The sequence below is a fragment of the Rhea americana genome, unplaced genomic scaffold, assembly GCF_003343005.1.
Source record: "Rhea americana isolate MKP2758 unplaced genomic scaffold, rheAme1 scaffold_143, whole genome shotgun sequence".
NCBI classification, from domain to species: Eukaryota; Metazoa; Chordata; class Aves; order Rheiformes; family Rheidae; genus Rhea; species Rhea americana.
This window is the reverse complement of record NW_028185517.1, coordinates 596,394-618,132: the sequence shown is the minus strand read 5'-3', so window position 1 is coordinate 618,132 and position 21,739 is coordinate 596,394.

The following is a 21,739-nucleotide window of genomic DNA, read 5'->3' as shown; positions in this document are numbered from 1 at the left end:
CTGACTACTGGTAAGAAGATGAAACAGATGGAGGTGATGCAGGAAAAGATACTTGTGGCTACAGCCCCAGATATAAGAAACAAACACCTTTATGGGTCTGCACCAATGTGACCTCTTATTGCAGAGCTGCACTAGGAACAAAGAATTGTAATATTGGGTCAGAATCCTAGTGTGTTTGGTAGCCTGTTTTTTTAAAAAATGCTTAATAGAAGCTTGTTGAAACAAGATGAATTAAATGCTATGAGGAATGGCTATGAAGTAGTTTGTTGAAAATTTATTTTCAACACAAGAAATACTACATTTGAACTGTATGGCAGGAGGGTTTGCATCCTTTCTTTATTCAAATTAAAACCATGGACATTTTCCTTAGCCACGTTCAGCATTTTCTTTTGTTTGTTTGTTTTCTACCAAGTTTTTGGTGTTGGTGACATCCCATGATGTAGAGTTACTGTCGGAATGTTTTTCAGAGATGTTCAGTCTTTAATACTTAGCTCTTCTTCGCCAGCCTCACTCTGAGGTTTATATTGTGAAAGTAGAATGACCTATCCTGCTGGATATTAGTCATTAAGTCTCCCAGGACATGGTATGTAACAATACCATGGTTCTTCTAATGCCAATCTGATGTATATTTATATTCATTGGGTTAAATCCTGCAGTTTTCACTCAGCTGCCATTTGGGCAAGATTCCTGTTTACTTTAGTTTATCTGCATTTAGCTGAGAAAGGATTATTAATGTGAGGATTTGGCTTGCTGTTGAGTGCTGATGGCCCAGATATAGCTGACGTTTCAATAACCACCAAAATGAATGTGTTTAGTAATGGGTGCAATAAGTTGTACATTAATCATAGTTAATCTTTTTAAAGATGAAAATACATATAAGGTCTTCTCTGCTTTTCTTTATGGGGTTTTTTAAAGTGCAGAACCAACACCTTCAGCAGAAAGACATTATTAGTTTGCCATGAATTAAATCTCATTTCATGGAAAGTTTGTATTTCTTGARCAAAAAAAGCAAGTAAGTTTATGCCTCTTGTCCAATCAAGTATTCAGTTACCTGTTGTGCTGCCTTTTGCTGTTGTTGTTACAGAGTCAAATTTAGAAAAGCAGGCTGTGTATTTGCATTCCCTGGAGCACAAAACAGGGATTTTGCATACAGGGGATGTGGGCAAACTCCAAACTAGTTAACCTGTTTGTGCCCCATAATTCACCTTTATTTGCTCAAAACCCCCAATGTGCAGTTTAGGGTATGTAAATTGCAGCCTTTGGACCTCCATAATTTACTGTTTTAACTATCATACATTTTTAAGAGGTTCCCAGGGCTTTGGGGAAGAAGGGACAAGGACATTAGAGTTTGGGAGCTGCATATGAATCCCTCAGAGTCCCACACAAGGTACCTATTCCCTAGCTAGTTTACTGGACAGTGGAATAATAGAATTTCTTCTGTAGCTTGACTTTCAAAGGCCATGAAGTCCTTGAGAAGTCTCACCTCAGCAAAGTCTCACCTCAGCAAAYGCCAGAAAAGGATTTGTTTACTGTTGCTGTTAGTGTTAGAAGAGAATGTGAGAGAAGTCAGGAAAAGAGGTAGGACTCAGAGAATTGAAGGCCTCAGGTTGAGTGAGAATAAAATTGATTGGAGAACAATTTTGGTATCTGTGTTCTGAGAATTAATGGAAGCTTACTATAGTTTTTTCTTCACTCTGTTCCCAAGTTTTCAATAAATGGACCCCAAGGCCAAAAAAAGAGATCTGATTCTATATTCACTAACTTGTTGATTGGCTGAATAGTCTGATTATTCATGCACTGGCTCAAAATGTTATAGTGATGGATGCCTGAGAGAGAGGACAGGAGGGTGATTTGTAATAGATCAAAGCTCTTGATGGCTGAACTAGTTTAACATCCAAAATAAATGTCCTGAGTGTTCAGATGACCTAGCCTGATATGGATGCAAGCAAGATGCGTACTGTAATACAGGATGGTGTTGTAGCATGTGCTGAAAGACCTCAGCTAGCTTTATTCATTTGAGTGTTGAATCACTGTCAAGAAGCATTTGAAAAGATCAACGAGGACTAATCCTTTAAGAAATGCAGAACTCTGACACTAGGATTTTACAACTTGTGCTGTGGCCTATCTAAGTCTAGCATCACACCTAACACTAACAGTAGTTCTGAGGTGTCTCCACAGACTTCTGTTGTGCCTCTCAATTGCAGTGCATGTATCCTATCAGGCAGATTTCAGGATGTTTTTAGGAGGCTGGTTGTCTTCTCTAATTCATAGATGTCTTTGGCAACTGAAGGTTTCCAAGGTTTCTCTTGAGCTAGTTATGAGGATAAGCTGTGTCTTAAGAGAATTCTTCTGCCAGTTGGACTAATTAACATGATAATTTGTTGTTTCATTAGTTACATCTTTCATAGGAAACATGAGTGTGTTTCCTTCATAACAAGGTGAAAACACTTTACTTATTTCTCTTTTTTCCATGATACTGCTGAGAATTTACTGAAAACTTCCCTGAAAAGGACTGAAAATGTTATATAGAGAGCTACAGTTTTTCTTTGTTTTATTTTAAATGTTCTGCTATTATTCATAGTTAGAACTGAACATCAGTTCAGTCTGGATTCCTTTTCCCCATCCTTTAACACTTTCAAACACATGGTATGCTATAGAAAACAGTCCTTTTGTAAGCAGCCCAGAAGCATTTTTTTACAGGAAAAGCAAAGTTTGGCTGTATTGATGGAGCCAATAGGCCCCTCYTCTTGTTTATGTGTAAATACCACAAAGATCTACAGAGTAAAGTGTGCTCTAACCATTGCAGTTTCAATCAATCATGGTGCATGTGAAAGGACTTACGAACATATCTGTAGGCCTCTGCTCTTACTAGCTGGTGTGTCAGGACTCTTGAGTCCACTGGCTGGACTTTTTATTAGTTCCAAAAACCATTCTGTCCATCAAGACTGGATTCAAACTTCTGTTAGTGTTTTTGAAAAAATCAGCTCTTGTGAATTTACCAGCAAAATTGAATACATGTTCTTCAGCAAATCCCTGCATCTTTCTGTTTGTGCCTYAGACTATCTCTGTATACATTATATCCTTTGTTCAGAAAAGCAATCATCAACCCATCTATGTACCTGTTCTTGTATTATAGGTTAGATGAATTAGGAGAGTTCCAGTTAAATGGTCTAATTTCTAATTCAGAATGCAAGAAGTGTAATATTCTGGTTGACAGAGCAATTAGTTGGACAGAACTTCTAAAATATTTTTCAGACTTAAGCTGTTTCAGTGGCATTGTAGTCATGGCAGTGGGAAGATGGAAACTGTTCTGTAGCAGAAGATTTTGCCTGCAGGTTGATTTTTAAAGGGAGGAAAAAATGCTACTCCATCCTGAACCCTCGGTTGCCAGTAGACCTTTGTTCCCAAGCAAATCTTAAAGGGGGTATGGAAGGAACACAAGCTGCATTTTTGGAACAGAAGTATCAAATCTGAATTTGCACTGGGTAAATAATTCATTCTTTGTTGAAGCAGTGGTAGCGGTGGAGAGACCTGAATGCCCCTTGAGAGCCCAGTCTCCTGCAAAGCATGTCGGCAGCACGCAAGTTGGTTTCGCTCTGGCCTCTCCCAAAACCGGAGGACACACCTGTTAATAGCTAGAGGCAATGAGATTGGTTGGATGTAAAGAATGCACCTGCGCAGGGAGGGGTGAAGGACTACATGTAAGACGAGCCCTTAGACGCTCTCCGTCTCTTCTCAATTCCGGCTTAAACAAGCAACATTGCTCTGGGCTGCGAAGAAAACCATGCACATTTTAATCCTTTTCTTTTCTTTTTTTTTAATTGGTTTTATTTTATTTCAGTATTTGGTTTTATTTTGTGTCGGTAGTTTAATATAATTTAGAAAAGTATTGTTTATTCAGGTACAGTTCTATTTTTTTTCTTCGTTTGTTTCATGCGAATTTCGCCGCAAAAGCCTCTCGCTCCAAGTTCGTCTTTTCCAGGACACGGGAAGATCAGAAGATGAAAACTCTCGCGTGTGCTTTCCTGATGATCATTACGTCTTTTTTGTTACCCACTTGAAGGCTGATGGTCTTGGTTTGGGAAAAGGTTATTGTGCTTCCAGCACTGAAGTTACTTGAATGTGTGTGTGTTCATGGTCCTGGTAAGCCATAGTGTCCAGGTACTGTGATAAAAAATGATCTAACTAGCGTGAAGTATGACTGCTTTGATGCCTTTTGTAACTCTCTACATCAAAATTCTCCTCTCCACTTAACTTTTTTTTTTTTTTTTTTTAAGAACTCTGTCCTCTTTTTCTCTTCCTCTTCCTTCCCCCAGGTAGATTAAAGAGGGTTTTGTTATACTATATCAGGTTTTGTCTGTTAGAGGCATGGGGGAGGGGAAAACAGCACATGAATTCAAACGTTCATTTTACAACTAGCCAAACCAGTTAGGGCAGGTAAAAGCAGAATCGGGAAATTGAATAGGAGGCAGCCAATGGGGAAAAGCGAGTTTCATGGAGATGTCACGGGAGCCTGGAAAGAAGASGCATTTCCAAAAGCTTTATTGTGCTTGAAATACAACGATTAGTATAAAATGCAAGAGAGCGCTCTATTGAAAGATAATCCGCGCATCGGAAAGAGGACCCAGCTTTGGTCCTGCCAGCAGTGACATTTCTAAATGCAAGTACGTTACAGGCTCCTTTCCAGTTTCTGGGTAACRACTGCCATTTTGGGGTTTGTTTGCAAATTAAGTGGTCTTTTGACGTACGTTATTACAATTGCAAAAGGCCCGAGGTTTTAGATGTACGTTCCCTACTTTACTACTCCGGAACAGAAATTAGTTTCTCAGATACCGAACTGGGTGAACCAGAATGAAAGCAACACGCTTGGAGATTTTCAAACAATGTTTTTGCTTCAACAAAGTGGAAGTTGAGGCAAGGTCTTGYTCTACTTTAGGGTCAGCGGTTTCAGCTCACGGCGCCGAGGAGCCATTTTGCGTTCGTTGTGTTTATTCTTTTCTTACTGGGGGCGTGTTTTGTACATGGCAAAATGAGCGTAATTAAGTCTTCCCTTCACTAGTCGACTCTCGTTAAGGAGGTACCGGTGCCGACGGTGAGCAGCCTTTGCTTGGGCTGGCTCGTCGGACGCCCGAGAGACGGGCAACGAGGAGAAAGGCTTTGCTTCGTTCTGGAGGTGTGAAGTCTGGCTGGAGGCTGCGGTACCGCGGTGCGCTGCTTTCTCAGGCTGGAAGAGCAAGGTACCTAAAAAAGCCCCTTCTCCTCTTTGCTAGCTTGCCTGGCAGCTGGTAGGTAGCATAATTGACGTGGTAGTTTTGGATGAGGAGTAAGAGGTGCTTTGTGAGCAAGACGCCTTCTCGCCTTATTCCTCTGCCCAGGTTCAGGAAGAGGCATTAGGCTGGGGTTGTAGGCACTGAGGGAGTCAGCAGAAAATGTTTGCTCGCTCGTTCCCTCCACCCCTTTAGGAAAACAGCCTTCTAGAAAATTCTGAGAGGCACAAAGCGGGGCAGAAATTATTTTAGAGTWTCTAACTTTTCAGCAATAAGGAGCCCAAACTTGTCCTGATCTAAATGCTATTTGATTTATTTAATTTCAAGGAGGCCCTTAGTAACTCATTTCTGAAAATTTTTGTTAGGACTGTAGGAAATATTGCAAGTTTATTTACCCTCTCATTTTCAATGTAGTTGTTTTTTTTTCTTTTCTTTTTGTTGGCCTATGTTTTCTTCTTCTAAGTATTTAAATTGAGCTGACTTATTTAATTGAAAGAACTGTGATTTAAAAATGATTTTTCTTTATTCTAGACTTGTATAATAGAAGATGAGTTTACACTTACTAGAACCTTAAAGAACAGCATTAATACTGAAAAATTGTGTGTTGTTCTATCTCTACACTAATACCAAATAACCTCAAGCCAGCTATAAGGTTTTATCTGGAGGACTAAACATTTGATTTTGATTTTGCAAGTTCAGGAATAGTCTCGGTCCTCTATATTTGTTCTGATAACTTTTTAAATTTGAACTGGTCTTGCAGCTTGCAAATGTGGGTGTCTAAAGTTAAGTGCCTATGCAGAGCTGTAGATGTTACATGGCAAGACTTTCAAAAGCACCTCTGCTTGTGGTTCTCTAAATCACTCTTGAAATTTGGAAGTTAGATTACTGAATTAATATTACAAAATATTATTATGATTAAATGAGAATTCAAGCTGTTCAAATAAAGTATGTCATGTGTGGGCAACTAACTTCAGAAAACCAAAATGTTACAAAACTGTAGAAGAACATATGATTACTCAGGTTTTGGGAACAGTTCAATAAACACTGAATTCATGTAAGAACTCCCCATGCCTTTACCAGGACTGCTTGCTTTGTGAGTTGGAAAGAGGAAACAGAATTAAGTTAGATGACATGGTAATCATGAACAAAACCTTGGCAAGCTAAACAAATTTCAGGAAGACTAGCAATCAGAACTTAAAAATTATTTTAATAATATTATAATTAAAATAATTACAATAATAATATTATCGATAGTAAGTCGAGGAGAGCTAGGAATGACCAACATCAAACTCTGAATACCAAACACAATGATGCTATTCTGTATTTCAAAAGGGATGGGGGCTAAATTCTTCTCTTGGTTAGATCAGGCAGGCTTGGTCTGGACCCTTCCCCTTTTAACACTACCTGAAATGTTCAGCCCATGAAGCAAGTTCAAAGGAGTGTGAATCCTGAAACTGGCCTGGTGATACTTTTACTGATACATGTTGTTGTATAAGAGTTGAGCAGAATTTTCTCATTTCAGAAAGAAAAGAAAAATCCTCCTTAAAACAATGCTCCTAATTTAATCAGATTGTAAATGATGCWCTAAAACTTCAGTTATCATATACTAGTTAATGATAGTGTTTGAAAATTTCTTCAGTATGATAGTCATAAAACGTTAAATTTCTCTTAGGCTTCCTCTTTTTTCTGAAGGTTTACTCATCTAGGAGACAGGATATTCTTGTTGTCTTTAGTTTTAAAAAAGGCAGAAAGGCTGAAGTGAGTTTCAGCCTTTCATAATTTTTCCATAAGTGCATTTCTTATAAGAATGTATGTAATGAGATTGAAAATTAGAAAAATGCAAATTTGACATAAAATATAGGTGAAATCAGATGTTAATTTGTTAGACATTTTGTTTGCAAAACAAGTTAATTAGAATATTCTTACATATTTTGGGCAGGTGGAAGTGGCCTGAGGAAATTACATCTTACAGTTGGGATGCATATTTCACTTTAATTAGCTTTTTTAAACGGCTCTGTTATTAGAGTTAGATAAGTTGGTTTTAGGGAGGGTAATCTTTTTCTCTTTCTTTTATTTTTATTTTTTAAGCTTAGGTTGTGGCTGAAGTAATTCTGCATAAATAAATACTCTGAACTCTAGAAACAACTTAGTTTGCATTGATGCTTTTAGGCTTACAAACAAGCCTGCCTGTACATTCAGACTGCAGGTATAGCTTATCTGATGGAGCTAAGATATAAAGGCTTAAGTTTCACATGCTTTGTTCTTTTCATAGTCCTTGACTATTGATTAAGGCTCAGCCCTACAGATTAACTAACAAGTTATTTTTCCCCCTGCACTGGGRCTGCATTCCTTTTCAGACCTGCAGCTACGTGGGTAGTCTCTGCATTCCCACTTGCAGGATAATTGATATCTAATTGTTTTAAAGCTGGTAGAACTTTGTCTGTGTACTTGAGAAATGAGTGGAGGAGGCAGGTAAGGAAGTAGAAGAGAGGGGAGGGAAAAAGAAAGGTAATATAGGTACAAAGCTAATTACTATTGCTTAAAAAAAAAAAAAAAAGAAAAGAAAAAGAAACGAAAAGGTGGGGGTGGGGTTCGTTCAAGTTCCTTGTTTTCCATTCCTCTTCAGTCATTCTTTCCTTTTTTCTCAAGGCCTGAGCATTGGTACTAATGGTGATGATTAACTAAATGAAGTCGGTAACCTGGGTGACCATTAGGGTGGTTTTATATTTCATGGGTACCGAACAGCCAGAGAAAGCACACTGAGGACTCGGAAAACTGAGAGATTGGGGTGGGGGCTGGAGGTTTGGGGCGGGGGGAGAAGGTTGGTTTTTTGTTTTTGTTCTTGTTCTGGGTTTCTTTACTTTGCATTTTGTGCCTCGAGTGTTTCACAACGGTAAGGTTATAACCACCTTCTTCCATGATTGCCGCCTTCTCCTGTCTTTTTTATTCTCTTCTTGATTTGCCACTTTTGGAAGATCCTGCTTATGTCTGAAGTATAGTTTCCCCCTGTTTGTAGGCCCACCTGCAAAARGTACTATCTTGAGTAGAAGAAAGGGGGATAACGGAAGGATTTATTTCTCAGTATATTAGCTATGTGCTAGCTTARTTGGCTTGGAGATCTTTCTTCTTTTGATGATGCATTTTAGACTCTTCCTACTTCTGCCATAATAGGTTAGTGTCAGCTCTCCAGACACAGTATACAATTTTGCGCTGGGTCCATGCTTGTACTGAGTGTACTAAAAGCAAGTGCCATGATCTGTGGAACATGAAATTCTTCTAACTCTCAGGCCTCTGGTGGGCATGAATTGCTTATTTCACTGGTAGTGCTAATGTGAGCAACAAGTTGGTTGGATAGTTTGCAGTTTTGGGTTTTTTTTTTCTTTTTGTCTTTACTTTTCAGCATTAATGGTTCATTTGCTTGGTAAGTATTAAAATTTACATCTCATTTAAAATGGACTTAAGACAAATATGAAATTTATTATTAGTACTATGGAAAATAAGCATGCTCTCCTTTTCTAACAAACTTTCTCTATCTAGCAGATCAGATAGAAGYAGAGGTGTGTGATTTCATATTATAAAAGCAGAAGCTCCATTCACACCCTTGGGTGTGAAATGAGGATTCAAATGAGAAATGTGTTTTAAAAGTGCACGGCTACTTCTATTTAACTTCTCTTCCTGAAGGCTGAGTTGGTTAATGGAATCTATGATTTATTTGTGTAGTATACCATGCCTTTTGGAAGGTTCTGTACCTAATAGTTTGTCATTGCAAGTATACTGTTAGTAGCAGGTGGCTATGGTATGCTGATGGGTTAGTATTACCTGTGTTTGAGTAACCTTCTTAGGGAACGCTAAGTAAAACATTCCTTATTTTCTGAAATTTTTGGCAACTCTTGTAGTAAAGAAGAAGACTTGTGAAAGTTCTTCACATCCCTTGCAGAGTTACATGTGCCAAAGTGAAGATCAAATTGGTGTTTCTCAAATAAAATAACACACAAAATTATACTTAATTGTTTTAAAGTAATGATTATAAAATCACTCTCCTAACTCACACTAAGTGCTATTAAACTTTTAAAGCAGCAGCTACTCTATGAACAAAACCTGTGACAAACTTGCAAYTAATTTTCTGGTCTTAGTTTTATAATAAGAGCTTTATAACCCCATTAACTCTGGATGTGTAAGATCTTAGCAGAGATCAGGTGTTGGTCTGCCAATATAAACAACAAAGTTGCCACTTCATAATATGTAATGTAAGAKTCTCTTGAATTCACTATGTGTAATTCATTTTTGACACTTATTTCATATATGGAATATCTTCTATTGTACTATAGAAAAAAAGAAGTTAAACAGATACGTATTGTGCAGAAGATCACACAAAGGCTATTTCTCTTGTTCTGTGTTCTGTTATTGTCAGCACCTAGGCAAACTGAGCAAAATTTGTTATTATTTTAATGGATTAGCTACAAACTGCTCCAGAAAGAGGCCTAGGAAGGATTTAAATCTTGGAAACTATTTCACACTTTTTGTCTGCTACAGGGTTAGATTCTCTCTCTCTCTCTCTCTCTCTCTCTCTCTTTTTCCAACAGAAATCAGTTTCATTTTACAATGCTGATGGATAGGCCATAAATGGTTTGAAGTTTTGAAAAGCAAATTTGCCAGCCATTGTTAGGCTGAATAATGATTAACACAAGAGCAACATATAAGAAATAGTTTATCTGAATTACATTATGCAGTTAAGAAATATGTGCTTTTGTAATCATCTTGGCAAATTAATATTGCCCAGCTTTTATATGAAACCTATGTAGAGAATTTTTTTTTTCACTCCAGGTAGATTCCACCTGGTTGCCAGTTGATTTAATTTTTAAGTATTTGGCTCTCATTGAAGCCCATATAGCACAAGGTGTTAAGAAGTGACTGTTGAAGCTCTGATTGCAAGTCAGTGTAGCACTGAGATACAGTTCTGACACCTTTGTGAAGGTAGCATTTGTAACTCTTTTGGAAGTGGTGTGCTAACAAAATATTCTTCTGATACACTGTAAACCAATAAAGAGCTCATGTTTTCACTGGAAACTGAACTGCGGGAAATTTAAGAGAGAGTTTCATGCAAGGGCTTTCAAGAGCCCAGTCTAGGACAACTCTGTGCATATGATTCTTCTGAGAACAGTACTTGATGTGAATTAGCTTTGGTGGGAAGGAAGGAGGAAGGACTGGATGACTTAGCAGGTCAACTGTAACTTCTGATTGTCTGATATTAGAGGATTGCCCCTTTGTAGTAATATACTGTGAGTAAAATTCTGCTCTTTGGCAGATCTTTTTTTCTGATATGGCCATGATTTGTGTTTTGCATTATGACTGGCTGTGGGGAATGGAGACATAATGCAATTGGCCCTAGCCTCTTCATTCAATCTTATGTAATCTAAGCGTAAGTATTCTAATTGCCATTTTTTGCCTGCTATACAAAGATTGTAAAGGACTATCTAGCATGAAGTCTACAGAGAGAGTCTGGATTGATCAGAATGAATTGTAAAAACTGTCTGTGGAAGACATATCAATTAAAAACATTTTTTTCCACCTTTCTAAATGGACACCTAGGGAATGGCATAACAGACTAGAGCCTTTCACCTTTTTGCAATGATTTTTCTTCCAAACTGACTGGTATCTTCTGATGTCTTTCTCTTAGCATAWGTGAAGTGAATTGGTTGACGCTATCAGTTCTTTAGGAACTGATATATTTGTAGCAGCAGAACCTTCATAGATTACTTAGCCTTTTGTTCGCAATTGCAAAAGGAAGGGTAAGAAATGAATGAGTTTTAAATTAAGACAGACAACTATGTTTCTCTCCAGGTCCTGAGAGAACTGCCTTAAAACCTGGGCTGAGGGTTACTGACAGATGACACCTGTAAGACTGCTGTGTAATGCTGTTGAAAAGTGGTCCATTGTCCCTTTCATAGACCCAGTTCTCTGCTTGCTTTATGGAATAAAAGCKGTCTTTCCAGGCAGCATTACTGAAGGGGCATTCCCCATGAAAGCTGGAGTTAGTATTAGAGTGAGTTTGACCTCAAGATTTTTCTCTATGAGGAAGTGTGCCCAAGTAAAAATGGAGGGAGTTGTTAAAGCAAGACTCCTATTAAAAAAAAAAAAATCCTCATTTCCCATCTTTCTTGATTTTTCCTTCTCTTTACGCCTATTGGAGAAAGAACCAAGGTTTTTCTCTCCCGTCGAAATATCTCTATTTTAGGCATTCTCTACCTCTGGTGTGCAGGAGGGATGTGAGAGATGGTAGAACGCTGCTTGCCAGGCATTCTGGCCTCAGAATGAGCCTTTTGGCATGATTTGGATTTTATACCTTTGAAGCATTTGTTCATGGCATTTCTGTATCTGTGTTTTGGCTTGGACATACCTCTGGGTCAGCATGATAGCTTTGTCTGAGATAGTTGAAAGGTTTCAGTAGTAAGAAATTGTCTTAAGAAAATAYGCATTGGCCATAGAGCAGGGAAAGAATGTGGTTGAGTGCCTTAGGAAAGTAAATAGTTACCTTAGGATATATTTCTAGTGTAGTTGTGATCTCATCTCTTAAAAGCAAGAGATGGTGCCTTGATCAGTGGCAAACTTGATCCATGCAGCAACTTTGATTTGCAGTGAAGGGAAYTGCACATGGTATTGGAGGGCAGGACTGGATTGATAAATTTAAATACATGATCTCACTCTAACTGGATGAGATATATCACATTATACAGCATATTCAAAAGACTTGAATGACTTTAGACAAACCTGTGAATGCATTTTTGAAGAAGTGGTTTATCTGGAACAGCACCGTCTATTACAAGTCTGTAGGGTCACAACTGTTTCGTCAGGAGGTCAGTTTCCAAGCCAAGGAGCTACCTACCTCCGTGCTACTCAAAGGGGTGGCATGGGTTCTAGTGAAGTGCCCCACAGCTGCAGCAACAGGGACACTGACACCTAGTTCAGGAGAACCCTAACACAGCTTCTTCAATGAAAGGATAAAASTCACTCTCCCAACAGCCACCAGCAAAGTGGAGACATTTAACAGGCGACCAGAAGCCACAGTTACTACCTGTTAACGTGGCACTGAGTTTCTGGCCTGATGGCCTTTTCTATCAAGGTYCTGGTTTCATTTGTCAGGAGTGTGAGCTATAAGAATCCAGTCCTCTTTATGTGTGCCCATCACCTCCAGTCTCTGAGGATTTTGTGAAAATTCAGCTGTTTGGCCTCCAGTATTTATACAAAATAGGAAGGAGTCATTTCTCAAGAAATTTTTAAGGATGAATTGGTTCCTGTATGAAAAAAGAGATAAATCAGTACCAATGTAACACTAGCAGAAAATATGGTTTGTTATATCAGTTAGTTACTTCTGATCATTAAGTGATGTGTGATATAGTTCTAGTACAATCAAGCAAACGTCCACTCTAAATGCAACTACTCTATCTGGATAAACAGCTATAAGGAGATTTTTCATTAGCTTAAGAAATTCCTTAAACTAGAAAGAGATATCAGAATCGGGAAAGAAAGGAGGAAAAAGTCATGAAGCCTGTAGAATTGAATTCTCATTTTATTGTTTTGTCTTACAACTTCCAGCTACTGCTAATGACTGGTTCTATCAATATGGGAGCAAAGAAAAAGGCTCACAAATCTCACACCCTGACAAGATTTTAGGCCAAAAGGGTAAAGTTAGTCAGAATCTTAGCTTATTTTCTAAATTGCTGTTGTCAGTTGGCTAACGTTTTCTTTCAACTTCATGTGCAATCAAATAGTTTTTGCTCTAATTATAACTAAGAACCATGCAATTTTTATAAACAATGGTAATTTTAACAAACAATTGATCTAATTTTATATGTAYGTATTGATAGTTCTCACTGGTACGTGTTAGAACACTGTTTAACTCACCCTGGGGTTCTATTATTTAGAGATCTTCCATTCTAATTACATTTATTTCAGATACAACTATCATCACACCTAATATTGAGACTATTTTAGACAAATAGCTATTGTCTAACTATCCTTCTCATTACCTTTTTTTTTTTTAATTCCATAAATTATTGATGTAGAAAAGAAACTTCCTTTTGTAGTGGTAAAGTGGAACATATCTGACTGTCAGCTGCTTTAGTGAAGATTTATCTTTCTTTGACAGTTGACAGTTTGACAGTTACCTAATAGCAAGGAAGTGATGGAGAGATTCAGTGTCTTCTCACTAAAAATAACAATAAAAGCTCAAGGCATATATATATATATTTTTATATATATATATATATATATATTATATATAGTACACTGACTTAGCTAAAATACCAGGAAAGGTATGGCATATATAATGGCATGCAGCTGTAGCTGCCTTAAATTGGATGAATTCTAGTTGCAAAAATGGCTTTATTCATCATTTCACCACATTTTGATTTAGCTATTTTTCACTTTATTTTCACCATTTCTACATTGAATGTAGTCCTGCTATTCAAAAGGATGCTGTGCTTCTGAGAGAGTTTGAGGATGTCTTTCACCTGACTCCAGTTTTGAAGTTACTGTGCAGGGAGATCTGTTACAGGTTTTGGTGGTTGCTGCTGTTCTAAATAAAGTCAATGGCTCTCTGTATTCCAGAATTCAGCTTTTCTGGCCTGGCATTATCTGGAAGGAAACAACACTTTCCCTTCCCCTACTTTTAGCTGCATGTTTTGCATCCCTGAATGTTTGCCAAACTGGAAACCATTTTACTATTCTACCTAGTAACAACTCAAAATGGTTGGTTTTGGTAAGGAATGTGGTGACTGAGCAGGTAAAGGGGAGGGAAAGGACAAACAGCCTCCTGTAGCCGCTAGAATATGGAAGCTTTATCTGTCAGCAGCGTTCGGCAAACAGGGATTTCCAGCTGGTTTCAGAATGCATTGGAAGGTCTGTTTGTCAGGTTGTAAGTCTTCACTTTTCAAAGGTGTTACGTGTCAATGTTAAGTCTCCTTGTGCTGACCCCCCCCCCAAAAAAAATTTTTTTGTTTAGTTGCTGCACAGTTTTTCAGAGGACTTTTTTTTTTTTAATGTAATGAGACAATATTGTAAAAATTCACACAGGCAAAAAACTTGTCAATTTTAAGAGATGCTGTGGAGAGTAAGAGGGTCCAAACACTCTTAGAATTTAAATATTTCCAATTTCTTTGTAATAACTGTGCTCTGTGAGGTCTCTGGACTCCAGAAAAATAAAAACATAGATAAAGCTTAAACACTTGGAGGTTCTTGAAAAAAAAAGGTGACAATAATTTACCAAAGTCTGCAAACTTGGATTTCTTTCCAGATTTTGTGTTTCCCCACACTGAGATTTTTAATTTACGGTAGCAGGTAGGGCTGTAATTTCCTTAATCTCAAATATTATTTTACAAAGTTCTGCAGCTCATATCTGTGTTCCGTTAGGTGTAAATATAAATGAGATCACTTAATGGTAAGTGATAGTTTTGAAAGAACTGTACAACCTGTATAAATATTTCTGGGATACATTTTCTGAATGTTGTTGTTTCCTCCTCTCCCAGATGAATAACGTTTGCTAACTGCTGAAATCACAAATGAGGAACAACTACAAGACGGTCTTTTTTATATATCTTTTTTTCCCCCATTGTTATTTTTTTTTCCTTCTCCAAATAATCAGGCTTTCTAGCTTGTGGTATATCTGCTGCTTGTAGACCATGATCCTGAGATGCCATTACCATCTTACTGGGCAGCATTGGATGTTTTCTGTTTTTCTAATACTGCCTGGTAATGATGATTATGGTGTTTCATGTACAACGTGGAAAAGTTCAACAGCGAATTGGGAAGCGGAGGTTAGTGGCCAATAGAGAAATCCATGCTTGACTCTCAAATCTCCCCAAGCATGAATAAACTTAAAAAATGAAATCCTTTGAGTTTTAGAATAAGAGGTAAAAGCAAACATGAGAATATCTGGTCCTTATTCTAGAATTCCAATATGTTAGAGTGAGTCTGCAAATAGAAAACTGTGCAGGACACTGAGCAGAGCATGCAGTTGATACTGCAATGATAGAATACATTCAAATGAAAATGTTAAGTTTTGTAATTAGTAAGATGAATGCACTTAGTCATCTTCAGACATATTCTTTTTATTTAMATCCAAACATTGATCGTAGCTTTGCAGAAAATGAAAGTAAACTTTATTGAAATTTAGCATTGGAAGTTTCTAGTTTGTAATCTCATCATACTGTAAGATGAATTAAGAAATGGTGGCTTTGGTGAAATTACTTTACTTTTTCAGCTTTGCTGTTGCATCTTACTCTTTCCTTTTCACAACAGTTCCTTTAGACTCCTCCTCTCCAGTAGAATGCATAAATAGCAAAGGCATTTATTTTAAAACTTTAAACTTTTATGCAATGTATAATGTTTTTATAATATTTTTATTTTTACAGATATACTTTTATGTCCACTTGTCATTTCTTAGAGAGAGAGAAAGAGACCGCATTACTTTAGGGGACTAATATAATAATGCATTTTAAAATATGATGGAATTGATTCTTATTTTGCGGTTTCTTCCCACCAATCAATGGCACTATTTAAAATCACTTGGAAAGAACTGAATCAGCCTGAAGTAAGAATGTTGTCCTGAATGGTGCTCAGATGCTTTTTGTTCTTTATTGAGAATTAAAAGAATACAAGAAGTCATTCTTCTCCAGTTATCAGATATTAAAGGTACTGTAAATAATGATCTCCAAGGTTATCACTGAGAACCTTGCTGCTAGATGGTTTTATCTGACACATGGCCTTATGGGCAGATGTTTAGTGTACCTGGCAGGTGTTAACCATTCTAAAATGCAACGAAGCAGCAACAAGAACTCTCCCGCCCCAAAGAATCTCTTCTACATACATGACCTGAACTGAAAAGTTTGGCTGTTCCTTTGAACCCTATTCTGAAGTGTAAACTGATCAATTCACTGAAATGTAGCTTGGATGCAATGTATTCCATTATAGTTTAGTTTTATACGAAGTTTGTATATACCATGTAAATTACCGAGCTGGATGCACAAAGACGATGAGCACCTTACAGTTGTGATAAACRCTACATGCATAGAATAGTACCTATGCAGTCCAGCTCAGATCAAAGCTCTCTTATGCTATTACACAGTTAGAGGCAATTACAATCCTGAAGAGATAAGAATAATAAGGGGTCAGGAAGGCAAGACAAATCATGCTGCCTTTCTCCTTTGTGACAGAAGGCCAAGGACAGAGGCAGAGATGAGATCCTTACAGTAACAGGCCCACCTAGAATGTCATGGAGCTCTTATATAAGGAAATGCTTAATGGTCGAGAAGCGTGTGCTAGATTTTTACCTTCTCTGTTGCATGACATGCTTAAGCAAATTTCTCCCTCTTCTGGGGAAAATAAAAAAGAAAAGTGAAAGTAAGAAAAAAACCAAAGTATGAAGACACCTTGTCATCTTTATTGTTAGTATTCATTATGCTTAATTACATTATTGACTAATAAAAGTACACTTAAGTCTCCTGTCACTGTTACTTTTATTTAAGATTCAATTTTGTCTGCATCCCTTGAACTAAACCCACTAAGATGAAGTGCTTATTGTAAAAGCAATGAACTGTATTAAATGCTAAGCCTTCTTTGTCACTCTTTTGAGCCTTAGTACTGCTTTCTTTGTAGACCAGTTTTCAGTGCATCTTTCTAAYTGTCTGGGAATATTTAAAGCCATTGGTATTTTTGTGAATCAAAAAGGAATAGGGAGGAAGGAAGAGGTGGAACAAAATAGAAAAAAACCCTACTGCTTTTACATCATGTTGAACTAGAACTTAATCWTATGTTTCTGTTTCAGATCTCTAGTAAATCAAATTTTTATATCATCCTTGTCTCCTGAAATCCACCATAATTTTCAGACTATCTTTTAATATCAGATGTCATCCTTCTGCCCATCATGTGTCAGGTAAATTATTTATATGTCTAGTGACACAAGGCAAACTTACTCAAGTCATTACCATTAGTTTTTATGGAACACTGATATCCTGAAGAATGTGGAATCATTAATAGATGCTCCATTTCTCCAACTGCTGGACAGACCATGGTCCTCTGTGGGCATCTTACTAGACAGTGCTGGATTTTTTGGATCTACTCTAACACTGTCTGGTAACGATGTTTAAAGGGTGAACCAAACAACAACATGCATCAGGAGGAGTTCTCACAGAAAGACTGTGCACCACAATTTAGGCCAAACTGGAACATTTGGACAAGAGGGTAAGATGTTGACCATAATATTAACAAGTACTTTTAGATATAATAAATGTCTATGCTCGTAAATATTTCCAACAAAGATTTTTGCTGGAAACCTCTCCATTAGGTGCTACCAAACCTTGATATTGATTTGAATGAGATGAGACAGGACGTGTCCACTCTAGCATACAAACTGTGTGCATCTTCTAAGAAGCACGGTAGTGCATTCTTATCTCCAAACAGTTGTTAGAGCTGTGATGTGTTTGCATGGCACAGTTTTTGTCTGTAAAAGGTGGTTAGAGAACAGGATGCTTGGTGTCATTTTCCCCACTTACAGTTCAATAACCTCCACGGCTGAACTGCCTAGGAACTTTAAGCCTTATAACCTGCCCTGTCGTAGGCAGTACTGTCACTGTATAGAACAGATGAGTTAATCACTCTAATTATTCCGTTCCGAAATGCGGCAATTTAACCCAGGAAAGGAACAACAGCTAAATGCTTATCCTGCTCTGCCTAACCAAGCAGAGGAATATGAGAGGCATTTTAACTCTGCAGCAACTCAAGCAGAAATATATGCATTGAGCTTGGGAATGGGTTGACATGTATCAAATTGCTGCAGCCTACTRAATTTCAGTCGTGTGGTAAGGAGGGGAACGTGGAAGTTGTTTACAGGCTTAATTTGACCCCCGCAGAGAAAAATAGCTCTGCWGGAGTACCTCTTTCTTCCTTTACTTTCTCTAGTAAAGGGCCAAATGATCCAGCATTATCAACCTTAGTAAAAAAATACTCAAGTCTAAGCACTTGAGTGGTAATACTGCCTCCTGTGTTAAAGCACTAGGTGCTCTGCATTTTACGTGTTCTTAAATGAGACCACTCATATCTTAAAACAAAACAAAACAAAACATATATTTGCAGGCTGAGGTCTGAATTAGGCACAAGTCTTGCTCTTATAGTCATGTTAGTGCTTTCTGCCTGAACTGGCAACTGYACGTACAGATTCAGGACCAATCTGTAGCTTCTTCCTATAACCTTTACAGGATTAATGCAAGCCTGCAGCTTGCAGACAATCTTGCCCTGTAAAAGCACAGCTGGAAAAAAATAGAAAGCTGTAAACTGGTTACAGGGTTTTTCTTTCTCTCTTTCTTTATTTTACTATACTCGATCCTCAACAACTCTGAATCAATGCAGCCCTGCATCTCTGTTTGGGTACTAGTTTGAAATCGATAGTTACACCAGTGTAATGGAGTGAATAAGTAAGTTGGGCCCTTTAAACATAAAAATTCAGTGTGTGCACTATTCAGAGAGACAACAAAGCAAAACTCTGGAGCTGTCTGAATTTTATGTACCTATCTTAGTTCTGTTGTACATTTAAAACATTGAGTCCATTTATGAGATGATTATCTAGAGCACTGGAGTTTACAAATCATTAATTTTGGCTCAATCCGTGTCTGGATGGAGACTTGGACATGGTCTACCTGTACAGAGTAAGCATTCATATCAGAATTCATTAACAGGCTGCTGTATAAGGTGTATTCATCCTTACACAATGAGTGTTCATACTGCTCAGATTTCTCAAAGTCCCCCAAAGTTTTAGGGTTCCTGGGGATTTAACTTGCAGTGGTGTCCAGACCTTGTACTGACTCTTGTAGCATTGTACCCTTTGTTTTTCAGTGCCTTTGTTAGAAATAAGGCTCTATCATACATGCACACTCACCACACACTCCATGGCCTAAAGCTTTAAATGAATTCCCAGTACTGATTTATGTTTGAATCATAGCACCAAAACATTTTCCTCATCCCCAACTTAGTGTTTATTTCCTCCATTGCACTAAAATATGACTACTATAGTAACACAGCAAGCAATTCTGCTTTCTCTGCCTTTATCACTGGAAATCACTAAATATTTTTTCAATTCTTTCTAGTAGGTTGGGTGTATGATKCCTTGCCAGAACTACTACCCTGTAATATGGGAATGATAGGAAAATGAACCAGTTAGTTGTTGTATGTGATAAGGCAATAACACCTTAAGCCTGTTCACATTACAATGTGAACAGCTTGAAAGGTACTGCCTATGACTGCTTTAAATCTGCTGGTTGACTAAAACTGAAATGRTGCTGTATCAAGCTCAGTTTGGCAAATAGTGTTTTCCCTTGCAGGTTGTAATTTTCAGGAAAATAAGAGGGAGAAGGAAGGAACAGAGAAGCATTCTTTAGTGATTAGCTTCTGTGTCACTTATTAACTGGCTCACAAGGGATTGAGGAAATGGTGTGAAATTTGAGTGACTCTGCAAATTGACTTTTAACAAGCATTTAAATAAGATGAATCAGAGCACATACTCGCCTCCCATCCATCTTCTCTTAAAACAAACTACAAGTGCTAAGCTTGGTTGGAGTTGAGTAAATCAAAACAAGGGAAGATAACTGTAATTGGGCATCCATGGCACAGGGATGTTTCCTTAAAAACGGGGAGAGGAGGAAGGGGGAAGAGGGGAAGAGGAGTCCATTGAAATCCCACCTTCCCTCTCTCGGAGTGATACATGCTTAGGAAAAGATCCATTCAACATTATCTCAAAGAGAGACAGTGAGTCATGAGAACCAGGGGAAACCTAGAAAAATCCTCTTCTACTTAATATATTCCTCTGCCTCCTGTTCTCCTACTGCTTCTCTTCTCACTTAAATCCATTTCACAGGACAGCAGCTGCACATGCACTAGTGATTCTTAGAGTGGTTTAAGAGTTGTCTAAGGCTTGGTTTGCATTAGACTTGATTCTGAAAAAACAGTTTCACTGAGGGAAATTTTATTATTGATGAGGGTAAATTTGAAAGTTTGGGTTGTTGAAGGTTTTTTTGTTTTGTTTTTCTTTTTCACTGAGTTGTGGGAYTGAATAGACAGCACAGTCTTTAGAGCGCAGCTAGTACATGCACAGCCACATTCTTGCTGTGCTACTATTGATGGAGCTGCACYGGACGCAAGTATGGTAGGCAATTTCACAGTAACATGGATGCGGTGGACAGAGCTGTTGGTAAGTTAAGTAAGTTCCTTACAATTTTATTTATTTATTTAAAGACTAACATATCAGTGAACTGGAAGCACTTGTGATTTCTTAAGTGTACTGCCTCTTTAACAGGAAGTATTTCAAGTTAAATATTTACTCACTACTACTTTGTCTATAGGAGAGGTTGTCAGCCTCTCCCCACCCTACCTTTTCAGTTCTGGATTCTGGAAAAAAACCCAAAACTATTAATGTTGGTAGTTTCCTTTAACACGAGTGCCTGCTGATTGCTGTCTTACCAGACAAAGTTAGATCTAGCTATTTTTGTCTAATACTGTCTGGTAATGCCGTCAATTGCATTGGCAAAATCTTCGTCTTGACAGAAATACGGAGGAAAGAAAGCTTATCTTTATCAGAAGAGCCAATGGAGTCTGACGTCTGGGCCAACACCCAGACCTGTACTGTAAAGCCTGCAGAAGCATAAAGAGAGAGAGGAGAAAAGGCCAGAGAGCGTACGCTCACATCCACAACACGCTGGTGGCTCAAGGTGTGTTTTCTAACTTGCTTTCTCTGAAAAAAACTAGGCTTCTGCAGTTGATAGCTATTTGTATGTGAATAACTTTTGCACCTATTAGCCAATTTCCCACAAATTTGAGGAGGGGAAAGGTAACTTTGAAAAATGCTTCATAAAAATACACCAGCTAAGCAGAGACCATTGCTGCCCCAGTAATGATAAGGCTGCATAGTGGGCACAGCTGCATTAAATAGCAGAGAACTCAGCCCCATGGCATAGAAAAATGATTTTTTTGATCTAAATTTTTTCTCAAACAGTGTTACTCTTATTCTCAGAAAAGTCTATTGAAGCTTTTTTTTTAATGTTGTTTTGGACTATGAGAATTTCACTTAGTGAACCTGGGCCATTTTGTCATCTGAGATTTTTGCCAGTTTCAAGTAGCTGCTTCTGTTTGGAAATTATTTGTTAAATCARCAAAACACAAAAATAGACCAGTGGATCCTTTTACTGCATTGTGACTTCAAATAAGGGCTGTTTTATTTTTAGATTGATAGAAAAGTACTTTGAAAAGTATCTTTAAAATAAAAGTTTGCAAAGCTTTCCTTTCAGCATGTGTTCTTCTATTTGAAACATAGTCAAACTGTACAGTAAGACAGGTAGCCTTAGCAACAAGTGCTGATTCCCCACACATCCTTTCAAGTGAATACTACCTACTAGCATTACTTTATTCTCCTGATATTAAGCTGGTATCTC